Source organism: Gopherus flavomarginatus, chromosome 1 (assembly GCF_025201925.1).
Source record: "Gopherus flavomarginatus isolate rGopFla2 chromosome 1, rGopFla2.mat.asm, whole genome shotgun sequence".
Classification (NCBI taxonomy): Eukaryota; Metazoa; Chordata; order Testudines; family Testudinidae; genus Gopherus; species Gopherus flavomarginatus.
In genome coordinates, this window is record NC_066617.1 from 229,278,650 (window position 1) to 229,296,743 (window position 18,094).

Genomic DNA, 18,094 nt, shown 5'->3' on the forward strand with positions numbered 1-18,094 from the left:
GTACCCCAGCTGCTTCTGAATGTCAAAGCATCAGCAGTGACCAAGACTTCTTGCTTTTCATGTGAACATTGCTTAGAAGTAGTAACCTTTTCTTTTTAATGCAGACCTTGCCACTTATCCATGCCTATAGCACATCATGTTTGGATTCCTGCAACTCACTCTACACGGTCATACCTGAAGATCACCCAGAAGTTTCACCTAGGGCAGAATGTGTCAGTCCATTTGCTTAGCAGGATGTCTCACAGGAAGAAAATTATATCGGTTCTCTATGTTTAGCATTGGTTTCCTGCTTAATGCCATATGAAATTCAAGGTGTTGTTTTTGACATACAGTATAATGGTTTGGCTTTGGGATCTGGCTCCCTGAAATATGCTTCTTTCCTCATATAACACCCCAGCAGTTGAGATGAGCTGGGTTTCTTCAATTGACTTTCCTCTGGTGTAGGCTGGCAAAAATTATCTAATATTTCCCAACAAGAGGTCCTTGACTCTGAAATTTGGATCTATCTTTGGTCATACAAAGCCTGAATCTGGCCTGTTAAGTCTGATATGAAACTTACCTCAAATCTTCAGACTTTTGAGAAGACAGTAGGTCAGTAGACAAGAGGCGCTATATAGTTTAAGGGCTGGTCCACACTAAGGGGGGGAAATCGATCTTAGATACGCAACTTCAGCTACGTGAATAACGTAGCTGAAGTCGAATATCTAAGATCGGATTACTCACCCGTCCACACCGCGCGGGATCGATGTTCGCGGCTCTCCGTGTCGATTCCGGAACTCCGTTGGGGTTGATGGAGTTCCGGAATCGATATAAGCGCGCTCGGGGATCGATATATCGCGTCTAGATTAGACGCGATATATCGATCCCCGAGCAATCGATTTTAACCCACCGATACGGCGGGTAGTCTGGACGTGGCCTAAGAGAGTGAGTTCTACTGATTATATATGAATGATTGTGGAAAGAGGGATTGAAAAGTTATGATTTAATTGGTTAGAAGGCGCCTTGAAAGTCTCTTTGTAAACACACACACACTTCTTTACCTGTTTTTAATAACTGAAATTATTAAAAGTGAAATCATTTTTAACACTCTGTAAAATATGTAAATATGCTATTTCCTCTGGCATACCTCTAAGCTTGGGCAATTGAAACTCTCAAGTTGTTTTTGCTTTCAAGTTTTTGTAATTCAATATTTTGCTTTCAGGCATTTCAGGAGAAGTGTGTTGTTAAATACTACTGTTTTAATTGGGAATTTGGGAAACATTTCTTTTTTTATTATAGTTTTTAAACTATTTAAATTATGGGCCAAAGAGATGTTGACAATGGTTCTTTATATATACATATACACACACACACACACACACACGTACGTATATTTCCTGTACAAGCCTTCAGGAAACAGGTTACGGGCATTTTAAAATACATGGAAATTAAATAAATTAGTCAGTCTGCTAAACACATAGTTTTCATGGGTATAACCAAAGATGGACTAAGGAGAAGGAATTCAGATCTGGATCTGAAGTAAGTTTTGGTTAGGGGTATTGATTTGAGACAGAATCAAAGCTAAGGTTGAGGTTCAGCTTCATCAGTGATGAAATCGCACAAGCTGCCCTCATCCATCATCTTGAACGAAAAACATCTTATCTCATAAAGTGAGCTGTTCAATTGCATCAAACCCAAACCAGAACTTAGTCCCTTACTGATTTTAGACCCAACCAATAGCAAAACACAAGGAGTGGTTTGGATCTGGAGATTGAAATTCTACCTCCTTCAAAATCTGAAGGTATTAAGTTTGAGTTGCCAGTTTTGATTCCTCCCTAGTTCCTGCTGATGCTGTTGTTGTGGGTTGGGCTTTTTTTTGGGGGGGGGAGGGCAGGGGGAGGAGGAGGGTTCTCTATCTTCAAGCTATTTTAAGGTAGTGTGGTAAATCCCTGTACTACAGTGACATCTACTGAATGAAAATAGAAGAACCATTAATGTCTTCAGTGTTTTTCGGTCCTGAACAGTGTAAAGGTAGGTGTTTTATTTTGTTTTTTAACTTTTATCTTTGCAAACGTTTGCTCTATGATCATAGAGTCGGTGACTCAGCATCAGTCATCCGCATGTCTCCATATTTTAAAAAAATGACTAATGTGTTCTGTGACTTGTTTGCATGCAAACATTTTTATTTCTCAAGGATTTTGTTTTAGCCTGTCCTCCATTTGATTATAGGAATGAACTCAGTCTATCTATTGCAAGAGGGAGGGATAAGATCTTTATTGGACTGACAGTTTTATTAGTTGCTCAGATTCCACAGTACTGATATAAATGCCCAGACAAACAGGTAGGAAGAGATTGAAAGGATAATTAGAAGTATTTAGATTATTTGTTTATATGGGGTTTTCTTTATCATGGGTTATCTATTCCCAGCAAGCATTATCTAAAATGTTTAACCCCAAAATAAAGCTAAAACCCAATGATTAATGAGCAATATTCTGATTGTACTCCCTAGATCTGGGGGGTAGGGATGAGACTAGAGCTGGGCCAGATTTTTCATGCAAATAGTTTATTCACTGAAAACTGCAGATTCGGGGTGACAAACTATTTGTGGACTTGACTGAATTTCAATGAATAGTTTTTGTACCAAAAATTGGAAAATGCATAACACCATTTCAGCATTTCTGTAATGAAACATTCTGACTTTTCATTTTGGAATTTCCCTAAATTTTATTTTGTAAAAATTACAAACACTCCAAAACAAAACATTAATGTTTTTGTTTGATCCCACATGATTATTTTTTTTTGCTTTTTTAATTTGCCAAGAAATTAAAAAATGTTGTGTTTCATTTTTGATCTGAAATGAAACTTTTTCTGTGGGGGGAGGGGATGTTGTTAGCCAAACCAAAAAAATGGGATATTTGCCCAGCTTTGTATTCAGGTCAATCAAAACTATTCGTGAATTCATCAAATAGTTTTGGATCCAACATTTTGGGGGGGGCAGCAGGACAGTGGTGCTGCTGCTTCCCTTTATGCCCTTGTGACTGCAGCACTCACTTGGATGTGGGAGACCCAGGTTCAAGTCACCACTCTGCCTTTGGAAGAACAGCCATTTGAGCTAGGGTCTGCCACAAAACACATTAGAAATTAATGCCCTACCCACTATTGGCTATTCTGGGGTTGGGCTTGCTCCTGTTGAAGCAGGTTCACTTTATATAAATAATTAAATGGTCATTAGAGCAGGGACTAGACCCCAGCTGTTTTCCCTCCCATCTGAGTCTCCTAACCCCAGGCTATGGAATCATTCTCTTTCTGGCCCCATTAATATTTAAGTATTTATACAAAGTGAAACAGCTTCAATAGATGAGATTCCCACTTCAGAATACCCTGTAGTCCTGCAGTTGAAGTGTTTATATGGGATGTGGGAGAACTAGGTTCAAGTTCCCACTCAGCCTGATTCAGAACAAGGATTTGAACTTGGGTGTCCCATATTGGAGGTGAGTGGCCTAATACTAGGCCAGGGTAGGGACAACACCATCTCCTCTTTCAGGGCTGTGAATGACTTTTCTAAAAAATTAAATAAAAATAGTGGTTAAAAAGCCAAAACCAAAACACAAAATTGTATTCAATATGAAACTATATTTTTTTGTTTTATTTTGTTTCAGCGAGAAAACTGAAGAATTTACAGGGTTGAATCATAGAATATCAGGGTTGGAAGGGACCCCAGGAGGCCATCTAGTCCAACCCCCTGCTCAAAGCAGGACCAATCCCCAGACAGATTTTTGCCCCAGATCCCTAAATGGCCTCCTCAAGGATTGAACTGACAACCCTGGGTTTAGCAGGCCAGTGCTCAAACCTTTACTGTTTGATTTGACCTGAAATTACTTCCACTAACAATTTTTCAGTTTGTCCAATGAAACAAAAAAAATCACTTATTGGCACAAATCTAGAAGAGACCCTCTGCATGAAGATCTGCCTCTCTTGGCTCTATGTGCTTATGTTGGAGAGAGAGGCAGTTGCCCCAGCAGAAGAACTGTTTCTCCCCTTCCTTCCAAGGATGTGCACGTAGGGTCTAATCCTGCTCTCATCAAAGGCATTGGTAAAACTTCCTTGTCTTCAGTGATGCAGGGGTAAATAGGGTGTGCACAGAGCAGGATGTGCATCTCCTCCTATTCCTGTGTGACATATTGCATAATATTGTATTAACTCCCCTTCTGCACTTTGGCAGAGGTTCTAGAGGTATCTGCTACAAGGAGAAGCCCTTGTGGCTCTGCTAGGCTGATAAGGAGCCAGACAAGTGCTGCAGGGGGCTAGGAAATATTGCCAGACTGAGGCCATGTATATATGTGAGAGTCCTGAAAATACTGGGATAAAGGTTTTATGGCTCTGCTTGCTCCTGCAATTTATTTACAAATGTCCCCGAATGCTCTATTTATAGCCTGTAATTAAAACAGACTGACACAATTTGAATTCTCACTAAGGCAGCCTCTTCTAACACAGTTACTCTTGCCCGTACACCTCTTCACTGATATCTGGTAGAATTCTATGTTTATTTCAAGGTTCTCTTATTTACAGATTGTTTAACAATTGATGGCTGACCAGGCTAAACGTCTCAATTTTCTCACTTTGAGCTAGGGTGACCAGACGTTCGGATATTTGCCCAGCGTCCCGATCTACCTTGGGTCGGAACGCAAATTGTCCCGATATTTTGCCTCCACTCACACGCGGAGCGGAGGCGGCTCGTGCCCCCCCTGCACCGACTCTGTCCCCCATTGGATCGCTCCCCAAATCCCTGCCCTGGCCCTGCCTCTTCCCCAAGCACACCGCATCCTCCTCCCCCAGGCTTGCGGTCATCAGCTGTATGGCGGCGCAAGTGCTGGAGGGAGAGGGGAAGTGGAAACGGAGCGGAGGCACGCTGGTGCGAGAGGGAGAGGTGGGGCGTGGAGCTCCAGCTGCTTTTTTTTTTTTTTTTTTTTCTCTGCTGCCGGCTTTTTTTTTGCTTCCCCTCCCCGTGCCCTGATATTTCACCTGTGTGATCTGGTCACTCTACTGTGAGCCAATCCCAAGCTCTCAGTGATTGCAAAGATTAGGTCTGACTTTAGCTGTTAATGCTCCCCAACTGTGGGAGCAGTGCCTATTCACTGGCTATCTTTGTTTTTAAATCCTAATGAAAGAAGTGTGTGCTTTATGCTATTAACTCACTTTAAGATCTCTGTACTGCCCTCACTGTATGTGTATAGAACTCCTAGGTATGGGGTTTACATGTGCAAAGGATATGGCACTGTCCTGGTGGAAGTGTTGCTCTTGAGCTGAGACGTTAAATCAAAATCCTGGGCACTTGTCATCTTGACTAGTTGTCACTTTGTGCAACTCACCTGAACATGACTTCCCTTAGCAAGGCAATAAGTGGTAGCAAATGCTGTCTAGCAAGTGGAGTTTTCTGTTGATTCTCTAATTACAGTTCTTTTTCGCAGAAACAGATAGGATTTTATTTTCTCACAATTAGTATGAGCTGAGAATAACAGCTCTTAAATTGGCACTGAGAAGGTGGAAAGGTGCAACAGAAAAATGCAAACACTTTACCAGTCTGAACACTGGAATGTAGAAATACTTCTTGGCATACAGATGAACTACAACTGGCATGTGGCTTGTTGATTATACCCCATCATATAATAGGTCATCAGCTCATAAAAACAAACAAATTAAACATTAACACTATTTGGGGTCCTTCTGCTGGTCTGATTGGATGAGAATAGTTCATAGCTTATTTTAAGAAGGAGGATCCTTATATTATTTACCTTCATGTTTAGGTTTATGCAACATTACCTTTCAGCTTTGAAATTAAGCTTGTAGAGAATGCCATAGTACATATGAAAGCCATGAACTTTGTTAACATTGCTTTTTATAAATGTTTTCTTTTTTTTCCAGTTCAGCTAGAAATCTGTTTTATTTCTTAACATATTATTTTTGAATTGTACATGTTTAATGTTAGGGAAATGTCAGTAAAACAACTTTAAAATCCACCTCAGCTGCTGTATATACATCTTTTGAGAAAGAAGCCACTTGACTTTGTCATGAGCTAGTTCCAGAAGTAGATGCAGTTGAGCCACTCTGTAATGGTGACCATAATGCAGTTAAGTTTGACATCCTCTCAAGGGGTTCATACAAAGAAGTCTTGTGCTACTGTAACACCAAAAGATTCCGGTCATCGGCAGGTGGGATCGAATCTGGGGCCTCTGGAGCTTAGTGCATGAGCCTCTACTGCGTGAGCTAAAAGCCAACTGGCTGGTAGTTTAGGCTGTAAAGCAACCTCATTAATGTCTCTGTCTCTAAGTGGTCTTGGGGCCATTAGGTGGGACAGAACACCACACCCAGGAGGACTTTACACCAGCTGAAGATCTGGCCTGGTGTTCATTTGGAGTGGCTTCTGCAGTTTGAGGTTTGGGAGGGAGGTACAAGGTTGAGTTAGCTTCAGTGTAGTATTATTCCTTGGAAAAGTTGCACTATTTGTATTAGCTGTTGCTGAAGAACCAAATAACTTCTGGTCAATGTTATACTCCCGTACCAGGGACGGTCGTAAATCTGGAGTTCTATTAAACTGGGTATAACCCCTCCTCTCCCCCTCAAAATCCAATAATAATAATAATAATGAAACAAATACAGCTTGCAGAGGCCCCATGACTGCTCAGTCCTTTTTGTAGCACACCCATCAGTGGTGCTGCAGCCAGAGGTATTCTTTGATATCCTCAGCAGACCATGAATCCTTAAAAAGGACAGGGCCCAGGTAAATCTATTTCTGACATTCCCTTATGACTCCTACTCTCCCCTTTAAATGTAATGTTGTCTCAACATTGCTATTAATAAACTATAACATGCAGTCCATCCATTTAACATATTGGCGATAGTCCATGAGTCCCACAAGCTCATAACTGTCATACTCAGTTGAGTCTTTGGATGTCTTCTCTATCACAAATTTGGTACAGATTGTGGAAGCTTCTGCATCTCTCTTCAGTTTATTTCACATGAAGCAGAAAGTTTCTGTGGTAATTTTAGTTCCACTGTCCAATTGAATGGTCAGTTCTGAACACCTTAAATTCCCAGAGATATTCACATCTCCTATGTGGTCAATGGTATCTCCATGTATCTCTACACGGGCATATGGCAAACTATTTAGAAAACATACTAAATTAACATAATTCAAGACTATTCATAATGCCGCTTAATATGGAAAAAATATGACAAAATGTACAGAAGAGTCAAGCAAAGACATTGTTAATGCTGTCTTCCAGTCCTTGATGTGTAGATCAACCATCCCCCCTCCACCTCACCCCCCGCATATTAAACCAGCCTTGGGTGAAGCTAAGGGAGTTCACCCCTAAGATTGAAAAAAGGGAATGTTATGCTGCTGATAAAGCATCCCCACCTCAGGAATATCCCTATCAAGAGTTATAACCACCTATGTTGTAAAGACACTGGGAAATTAGGGAAAACAGAAAGAGACTCAGAAGGAAGAGAAAAGTCATGTACCCCCAAGGCTGGGAGGATCACAACCACTGATCCAGGAGGAAACACAGGGTAGTGGTTGTTGGTGACTCTCTTATGAGGGGAGTGGAGGCATCCATTTGTCACGGCATCCCAGGACGTATGCTGCCTGCCAGGGGCTCATATCTGAGATGTTATGGAGGGATTGTCGAGGATCATCCGGCCCTCTGACTACTACTCCATGCTACTCATCCACGTGGGCCCTAATGATACTGCAAGGTATGACCCTCAGCAGATCAGGAGTGACTACAGGGCTCTGGGAGTAAGGGTGAAGGAGTCTGGAGTGCAGGTGGTGTTCTCTTCAATCCTTCCAATCAAGGGTAGGGGCCCACGCAAGACAGATGCATCCTGGAGGTGAATTGTTTTTCTTAACCTCTGAGGAAAGGACAAGAAACAATGGGCTTAAATTGCAGCAAGAGAGGTTTAGGTCGGACATTAGCAAAAACTTCCTAACTGTCAGGTTGATTAAGTACTGGAATAAATTGCCTAGAGAGGCTGTGGAATCTCCATCATTGGAGATTTTTAAAAGCAGGTTAGACAAACACCTGTCAGGCACGGTCTAGGTAATACTTAATACTGCCATGAGTGCAGTGGACTGGACTAGATGACCTCTCAAGGTCCCTTCCAGTCCTATGAGTCTATGATTCAACAAATGATAAGATAAGCTCTGACCAGCATTTTGTGCAGATGGTTAGCATTAATAGAGAAGGTCACAATTAAGTTACAGTGTGGGCATGAAAGATAAAATGTAAAGAACTTGGGCAGGAAGGGGCAAACAGGTGCCAGTGTGTAATTGGTTAACATTTTTGTTATTTAGGAGTGTGGAATAATGTGATTGGTTTAGTAAATTTGAAGAAGAAAGCTAGTTTTAGCTATACAATGTAAATGAAACACAATGCTTGTTGGGAACCATTACCGCAGTTCGACATCAAGCTGCTGGAACTTTGATCCCACTTCATGACCGAGATGTGCAGAGACATGGCCTGGAACCCGCTCACGAATGAATCCTGACTGGCCATTGAGTGAAGTTTTGTCTGTATATTGGGAGTGGTGAGCATAAGAGATTTGCTTGGTATATGTATTCTGTGTGTGCTGCTAAAAAAATAGATGTTTAAAGCACAACTGTGTAAGGTTCTCTCACTTGGAAGCGTCTGCAGACCTGTAGAGCCCCAAGCCCCCAGGGAAAGAGCAGGTACTTAAACCAATCAGGTTTCTTCCTGAGCCTCATAGGTAAGGATAGGTGCCTTACACCATGAGCCCTCAGAAAGGAAAGGGTGTAGGTGCCTAAATTGATTTGGTCACGCCTTGAGCCCACGGTAGGGTATAGGCCGTGTGTCCTAAATTGAGCGGGTGACAGATGTACAAAGAGATGGCATGGCATCTTGGTTAGCTGCTATTGAAACCAACCCCTTCGCAATAGAAGACTTTTCCATGGGTATTAAATCCACTATAAAGCCTATTCCTTGAGAAGACAGTTTGGCAGCTCAGAGAAGGATCAAGCTATTGCTAAAATTCTTCATTATATGTCCTTGGAGCACAAATCAAATAATCAAGCAAACACAGGAGGATGTGGTAAGAACTCTGCCCTGATGCATGTTGGTATCTGTTGCATTTGGATACAGATGGAAAACTTTATTGTAAAACCAAGTTACAGAATCATCTGGCATTACCTGAAAAACATAAAAGACAGGTATATCAAGAAGTACATGAAGAGACGTCCCATATATTTAGGAGCAGGTGAGACATTTAGGAGCAGAGCAAGTAATCAGTCTTGTAAGAGGTTAGTTTTATTGCCCATAGATGAAGAGACACATTGGCTCATGTACAGACTCTAGTGACAGAATTCTCAAGCAAAAGACACCTCACCAAACTACTAGAGCTCCACTGAATAACAGTCACAGCCGAATCATTGGAGCCTGTATCAATAAACTTCTTGCATCTAGACAAAAGGAAGGGAGGATGTGAATACATCTTAGTCACAGTGAATCACTTCATTAGGTTTATCCAAGCCTAATCAACCACTAAGTGGTCAGGCAAGAATGTAGAAGACAAGACATTTGAGGACTCTCTTCAAATTTGGCTTCCTCCAAAAGATCCATCATGACCAAAGGGCAGACTTTGAAAATGACAAGTGCATGGTGCTGCCTTCTCAGCAAGTGACTCAGAAATTTTCTGGAATCTTTCAGAGAAGGTGAATGAGACAAATTAAGGTCCTACTGGAAAGATTACTCATGTAGTATTTGAAAGGAAAGTGGATAGTCCAGTCTATGAAGTAAAAGCAGAAGATGGAAAAGGACGTGTTACAGTTCTTTTACTTCCATATTTACTTCCCTGTGACATCTGACTCTTGGCTATAACACCACCTTCTAAGCTACCACAGTGGAAAACACAGGGAACAAGAAACTATTGCAATACGAGATCAAAATGAAGAGAGCAATTTAGACTTCAGTGATTCTGATGAGAGTGAAAAGATGAACTACATTATGAGATGGTACCAGATACTGCCCATGCTACAGAGACTCTGAATCCAGAGGCAGAAACATTTCATCCATGTCTGGGAAATGAGGATGTTGCTGATCCTGTAAACTTGGAAACTGCTCATCAGACTAATGTGGTATTCACAGTTGCAACAGAATGGCATGAATGCCAAAATGAGACCATGGGACCAGTAGTGCACAAGAGGAGAGATCACCAAGAGAATGCATTGGTGTGTGAGGTCATCTGACTCGAAAAAAGAGCCCACAGACACTGACATATGAAAGTCAGGGACACCTACTCAGTGTCTAAAACCAGCTATTGGAGTGGTGAATGCACCATGGTTTATCCTCATAGTTGTCACATGCCATACCAAATACCTATTCCTGCATCTTATCCTGCATTCTTTCCAAGATGTAAGTATACAAAGTGATATTGACTTATGGTCTGAATATTGCCCTAAATAAAGTGGTTTTATAGTTCTGGATAGTTTGTTATTGGATTTGTAATTGGATAATGGAACTAAAATTATGGCAGAAGTTTTTCGCTTAACGTGATACACTGAAGAGAGTTACAGATGCTTCCACTATCAATACCAGAATGTATGATAAAGAAAAGACCCCAAAACTCACTTGAGAATGACAGTTACCAGTTTGTGGAACTCATGGACTACTACTACTAAGTCAAATGGATAGGCTGTATGTTATATTTTATGTATAGAAATGTCAGAACATAACATTTACAAGGAGGGAGTGTAGCACATATAAGGGAATGTCAGGGTTTTATTTACCTGGGCCCTGTCAAAGAGTAATGGAAAAGGAGTCTCCAAAGGCGACAAACTGATGAATAAGGGAATTAAAGGCTAGTAACGATTAAATCAAGAGGTGTGAAAGCTGAAATTAACATATTAAAGCAAGCTGTCCAGGCACCTGAAAAAATGACTTTATGATATCAGTAGTCACGCAGACAGACAACTCCAGACAAAAGGATGTGCCAGCTGCAGGCAGTCTGGCAAAGGCAGTACTTGTGATCACCACTTCAGATGTGGCAATAACAATTACCACCATCCAGATGCCATGCAGGAAAATCACTAGAGAGCAGAGACAAAGCTGACACTATATCTGATTTACCAGGAGCAGCCTACATTTGCCATCTAACACCAAAGCAGCAACCAAAGTAGCAACTTTAATTGGAAAGAGGTATGTGGTGTGTTGTTTCCTCGACAAAGTAAAAACTCAAGCCCTATGTGACACTAGTGCACAGATGTGCATGGACTCAGATCACTGGATGAAAGATAATCTTCTGGGGACATGCCTTAGAAATAGGCGGCCAATTAATCTCAGTTAACTCATGTGATTAACTCAAAAAATTGTGATTAAAACAATTTATTGTGATTAATCACAGTTCTAATTGCAGCGTTAAGCAGTAGAATACCAATTGAAATTGAGTGAATATTTTTAGATCTTTTTCTACGTTTTCAAATGTAATTGAATCAATTACAACACAGAATACCAAGTGTACAGTACTCTCTTTATATTATTTTTTTATTACAAATATTCACACTGTAAAAATGATAAATGGTACTTTTCAGTTCACCTCATACAAGTGCTATAGTGGATTCTCTTTGTCATGAAAATGCAACTTACAAATACAGTATAGATTTTTATTTGTTACATGGAATGGCAAATGAAGTATGAAGTGACATGTGAATCTTTAGCGCATCTGGCATGTAAATATCTTGTAACACTGACTGACAGTGCCATGTGAATGCCAGTTCTCACTTTCAGGTGGCATTGTGAACAAGCAAGCAAGCAGCTTCTCCTGAAAATTTAAACAAACTTGTTTGTCTGTGCGATTGGCTGAACAAGAAATAAGACTGAGTGGACTTGTAGGCTCTAAAGTTTTACATTGTTTTGTTTTTGAATGTAGGGGTTTTTTTGTACATACATTTGTAAATTCAACTTTCATGATAAAGAGATTGCGCTACAGTACTTGTATTAGATGAATTGAAAAATACTATTTCTTTTGTTTTTTACAGTGCAAATATTTCTAATAAAAAATATAAAGTGAGCACTGTACACTTTGTATTCTGTGTTGTAACTGAAATAAATATATTTGAAAACGTAGAAAACATCCACAAATATTTAAATGGTATTCTATTATTGTTTAACAATGCGATTAATTTTTTTTAAACACTTGACAGCACTACTTAGAAAACTTGAAGAGTTACTGGAAATAGAAAATGGGCTTGCTCTTAAAGCTGCCAATGGAAGACAAATCCTTTACAAAGGATCCATTGAAGTCCAGTTCCAGTCAAGCAAAGATGATGACACCTTCACTGTTCCTGCGAGGGTCAGTCCTTGCAAATTAACTTGTTCATTGGCTACAGTGCTATCGAGGAGATAGTCAAACACCACTGCTGCCATTCACCTGATGAGGCACAAGCACCTAACCTCGTAAACAGTATGAAATGTGTATTTCCTCATGTTGGCATGGCAAAAATGGAAGCTTTTGTGTACATCATCCGAAACAATTTGAACTACCTGCGTTTGCTTAAAGCAGGGTGAAGGGATGTAATTATTCCCAAAGGAAAAAACACTAATGTAACATGTTGGGTTCATGCAGGCCTCGATACTGAATGTTTAACAGAATATTTGTGCCAGACGCACATCCAGTGGTGGCCAAGTCACCAGCTAGGGATAGATAGATGCAGCCACACCACACAGTTAGATTTCTGTCCCTTTCTTCAAGGCTCTGATTATTGTCTTCACAAGCAAAGTGTAAAAAAGTAACACAAACATCAGTCTGGTTAGGGGTACAGACTAGGGTCCTCTGGCACAGCCAGGTAGTTTCCTCTCAAACCCCAGGATAGGTTGGTGCTAACATAGAAGCTAACTCAACCTTGGACCTGCAGCCGCCTCCTCTGGTTACCAGATAATAGATTCCTTCCTGGTTTCCCCCTCACTTCATGGAGCTGAGATTCTCCTTTATTTTGTCCGACAGAGTGTGGGCCAATCATATGGTGCTGATCAGCTGTGTTAGCTGATTTCCAGAACCTTTTCTGCAGGGCTTCTTTCTGGGGCAGGATTGTCTGCTCCTTGTCACTCCCACCCCATACTATTAAAGTGGCAGATAACCCTGTTACAGTGCTGTTGTTCAGTAGTGTGAGGGTTTGGCCATAGAAGAAACATGCCTCAAAATAACTAAAGGATCGTCTCTAGCCAGATAAATATCCCTGTAAGTAACCCATCAAAACATGACATTTAAAAAAGATGAGTTCCACTCTGAAAGTCACAGCAGATTAAACCTAAAGTTCAAGTGGATAGTCGTCAGATAAAATCCTTACAGGTGGCGTCAGTGTCAAAAGAGAGAAGGTGGTACCAAGAATCAAGGACTAAGCCAACAAAGAGAACATCCTCCAAGTGGTGGGGATGATGGAGATCTTCTGAACCCGGAGTGAACCTAACCCATTTATCAGAAATACAAAGGGAAATGACCCAGCAGATACTGAAAGAGTCTAAAGTTGTTTCTAGAGATGATGGAGACATGTGATTGATCCCTAATCTGCAGATGCATATCAATTTCTACAATCAGCAACCTGCCCAGAAGATTTACATATATGTCTATATATAGATGGGGGGGAGGTAAAGGAATACCTGCAAGATCTCCTAAACAGGGGATGGATTACAAAATCAAAGGCATCCTATTCATCATCAATGGTGTATGTCCAGAAAAAGGGATGGTAATGTAAAACTCTGCATTGACTTTTGGGAACTGAATATAAAACCCCAAACAAATTGCTTCTTGTTCCTTCTAGAGCACACATAAGTCTGGTGCTGCAACCAGAACTATTCCTGTGGACCACCTCACCAGACCTTCAGTCCTTAAAGGGACAGGACACAGGTAAATCTATCCCTGACATCTCCTCCTGAGTACATCTGCCTCTGCATGCCATCTCAGAGAGTGAGGATAAGGTACAACAATAGATCATGGAGTTAATGGCAGCACATTCTAGAAGAAGGGTGGTGTGGAGTAAGAAGATGAGCTGCCACTGCAAGTAGATGCCATGAGATCCGTAGGCATGGAAATGGATGTCTTCATTGATCTTGGGGCAGTTGGAATGTGGTTTGGAGACAATATGGCATTCCCCACCTGAGTAGCTGCAAACCCTTCTCTCCTGAGGAGCTAGTATAGTGGGAATGTGTGTTGTGAATGCCATGGAATAAAATCATCCTCAAACCACTCACCACACAAAGGGCCAGCTCCCGCCAGGATACAACCAACTTTCTCCAGAAACTCCACAACAGTAGCAGCCTACCTCAGAACACCATCCTTGCCACCACATAGGTCTCCTCTCTATACACTAACATTTCTCACAATGATGGCATTGCTGTCTGCCTCAAATGTCTACAAGATATCCACCCCAAACAAATTGCTACACTCATCCATAATAATTTTACATTCAACAACACACACTTTGTCCAAACCATGGGAACAGCAATGATACTAGGATGGCTGCCCAATATGCCAAATTCTTCATGGGCTGCTTTGAGACTAAACCAATGATATACCTGAGATTCACTGATGCTATTTTCATCTTCTGTATAGACAACCTAAACTCCTTCGTAAATTTCCATCACAACTTCAACAACCATCACCCATCAATCAAATTCTCTCTAGAAAACTCCCGCACCAGCATCAACTTCCTGACACCACAATCAGCTTCAACAATGGAACCCTACAGACAACTACATACAAGAAACTCACAGATCACCACACCTACCTTCACAGATCTAACAACACACTAAGAAATCAGGCCATCAGATACCAAAGAATATGCTCCAAGAAGAAAGCCTAGGATACATACCTTAACACACTTAAAAATGCCTTCACCAAACAAGGACATTCCACCAGACAAGTAGATTGCATCATGGAGTGGGCCACTCAAGTACCTTGAGAGAACCTGCTTCAATATCAGAAAAAAAATTCTTTGACTGCACACCCCTAGTTGTCACCTGCCACCGCACACTGGAACCCCTACGTGGTATCATTAAACAATTACAGGCCATACTTGATGGGGACCACATCCTGAGAGAAATCTTTCCCAACTCCCTTGTAGCAGATCACAGACTCACTGCCATGGCACTTTCTGCTGGTTATCCTAGGAATTAGCTCTTTCCAGCCTCGGAGTGCCTCCTTCTGGCTGGTGTCTTGCCTGCTTCAGGCCCCATGTCCCTTCCGGACCCCAGTGCCCTTTACCTTGGGGTTCTGCCCACAGCAGTACCTTCACACTCTTGGTCTCCCCTCCCAGAGGACCCCCCCAACCCCCTAAGCTCACCTTGCCAGTAGCTCACCTACTGCCAGTCATCATCTAGCCCTGGGGCAGACCGCAGTCTATAGTGGCCAATCACTGGCAAGTGGGTAGGACCTGCTGCCTTTGCCTATCCCCGGTCTGCCCCTCTGCAGCCCCAGGACCTTTTGTAGGCCTTCAACAAGGCCTTCAGCCTGGGGGTTTACCAGGCTGGAGCTCCCCAGCTCCCTTTGCCCTTTCCCAGCACTGCACCGCTTCAGGTACCTTGCCCCCAGGCAACTAGCCCTTCCCACTCCAGGGCTAGAGTGAGACTCTGACCCAGCTCCTCCCGCACAGCCTTCCTATCAGGGCCAGCTGGGCCCTGATTGAGATGGTGACACCTGTGGTCAGCTACTCAGTCAGCTTCTCTCAGTTGTTCTCACTCATCTTATCTCAGGAGCGGGGTAACCACCCTGCTACACCCCTCTTCTGGACTTCAAAAAATTCTTCAACCTCTCCAAGTTAATTGTCAGAAGCAAGCTCCACACAGACCAGGACACACCAAATCAAAGTGGCACCAGACCTTGTCAGAATAACAGATGCAAAACCCACAGAAGTAACACCCCCAACACTGCACCTTTCAATATTCCTGGGTCCTACACATTCCTACCACAACATGCGGCGTACCTCAGCCAGTGCACTAAATGTCTCAACAACAATGTAGGTGAAGCCAGACCAGTGAAAACACTGTGCTCTTGAATAAACTCATGCAGTAAAGTTATAAAAGACAAAACACCCTGTTACTCATGGATGAACACTTTTACCAAAGCAATCACCCTATAGCTGACCTCTCAGTCCTCATACTCAAAGGAAGCCTGCACAACACCTTCAAAGGATGAGTGTCACTTTGCTAGACACCTAAAAATCATGGTCTTAATAAAGACAATGGATTTATGGCTTATTACAAAAATCTGTAACCTAGTAATCCCCCTTTTTTGTCCTGTGACTGCAGGGGGGTTAGTGAGCCACTTCACCTTGAGTGGTCTCTGTCACAAGGTACTTTCACCACTAGGGCACCTTGTCCTGGCTGCTCTGTGAATTAGCTCCTTGTAGGCCCAATGCTCCTTTCTGTTGTTTTTTCACATGTCCCTCAGCCCCCTGCTCTCTCTTTCTTTGTGATTTGGGGTGCTCTCTCTTCATGGCTTGGTTCTCCAGCCAGGTCACTATGTGTTTTGCTCCCTCTGGAGTATCAAAGTCCCACAGGATAAACTATCCCAGGCAGTCTTCACATCCACTGCCCAGATTGTGCCACTTCCCCACAGTGGCTGGCAGGGGAACCCAAGCCCACCCTCTATTCCAGGTTCCAGCTCAGGGACCCTCTAATTAGCAGCCTAAGTCCCACCTTGCTGCTGTTTCTCTGAGCCTTTTCCTACTCCACCATTCTCACACTTGTACTCCACCACCCTTCCTTCAGGGCCTGGATCCCGGGAGTTTCTACGCTCCTTCTTTACTGACCAGAAAGTGAATGCAGGCTTCCTCACTGCAACCCCCTTTATTTCTTTTCCTGTCAATTATGGTGCAGCAGTTTCAGTATGTGAGGCTATGACAACCACCTACTGCAGTTTTTGCTTAAGCAAAAATCTGTATCTTCTCACCCTGTCCTGTATCCTTACAAAAAATGAAGTAAATCCTTTTTTAATGCCATCCCACTTTCATGGTACACTCACCAATCCCTTTAGACCAGGGGTTGGCAACCTTTCAGAAGTGCTGTGCTGAGTCTTCATTTATTCACTCTGATTTAAGGTTTTCGTGTGCCAGTCATACATTTTAACGTTTTTAGAAGGTCTCTTTCTATAAGTCTATAATATATAACTAAACTATTGTTGTATGTAAAGTAAATAAGGTTTTTAAAATGTTTAAGAAGCTTCATTTAAAATTAAATTAAAATGCAGAGCCCTCCGGACTGGTGGCCAGGACTCAGGCAGTATGAGTGCCACTGAAAATCAGCTCGCTTGCCGCCTTCGGCATGCGTGCCATAGGTTGCCAACCCCTGCTTTAGACTATATTTTTTTCACCTTGAGGAGTCTCAATTCTACAAAAGAATCTTTCTGTGTATTTCTCCCAGCATAGACACAGCAGATGCTCAATTGTTTCTTGGACTTTGCATGTGCCACACAACCCGTCTTTGTGCTTGTCTAGTAAATATAAATTACCATTCAGGTCACAGTGACCTGTTAGGATTCTAAATGTAATTACTTCACTTCTGTCATAGCTATTAAGTATACCATTATCATCAAGTTTAGGACATGTTTCATAGAACCTTTGTCCTTTTTCTTCTTTGGTCCATAGTTTTTGCCATTCCTTCTTAAGTTCTCTTCAACATACTTCTAAAGTCTTGTTTACTTAGGGGGATCTCAACCTCATTTTAAAGGTATTTTTTGCTGATTTATCTGCCATTTTATTGCCCACTATTCCAATATGCACCAGAATCCATACTATTACTGTATGTATACCCAGTACTAGCTCTGTAGTTCAGAACAATATTTCATCACTGAGAAAGTCATTCATTCTTTCCAAGACTCTCTTTCCAACCATGATTATACCTGATTAAGAGTCAGATAGGATAATAGCATAGCTGGGCATACATCCCCTTATCCTGGTCAGTGCCAACAGTATTCCCCACAATTTAGCCACCATCAATTATATAATCTCATAGATCTCTCAATTCCAAATTCGGGGATACAAAAGGCTGTTCCCACTCTACATGTGTTATCTCTGGTGCCATCAGTATAGATTTGGCAATGCAGACCCCAT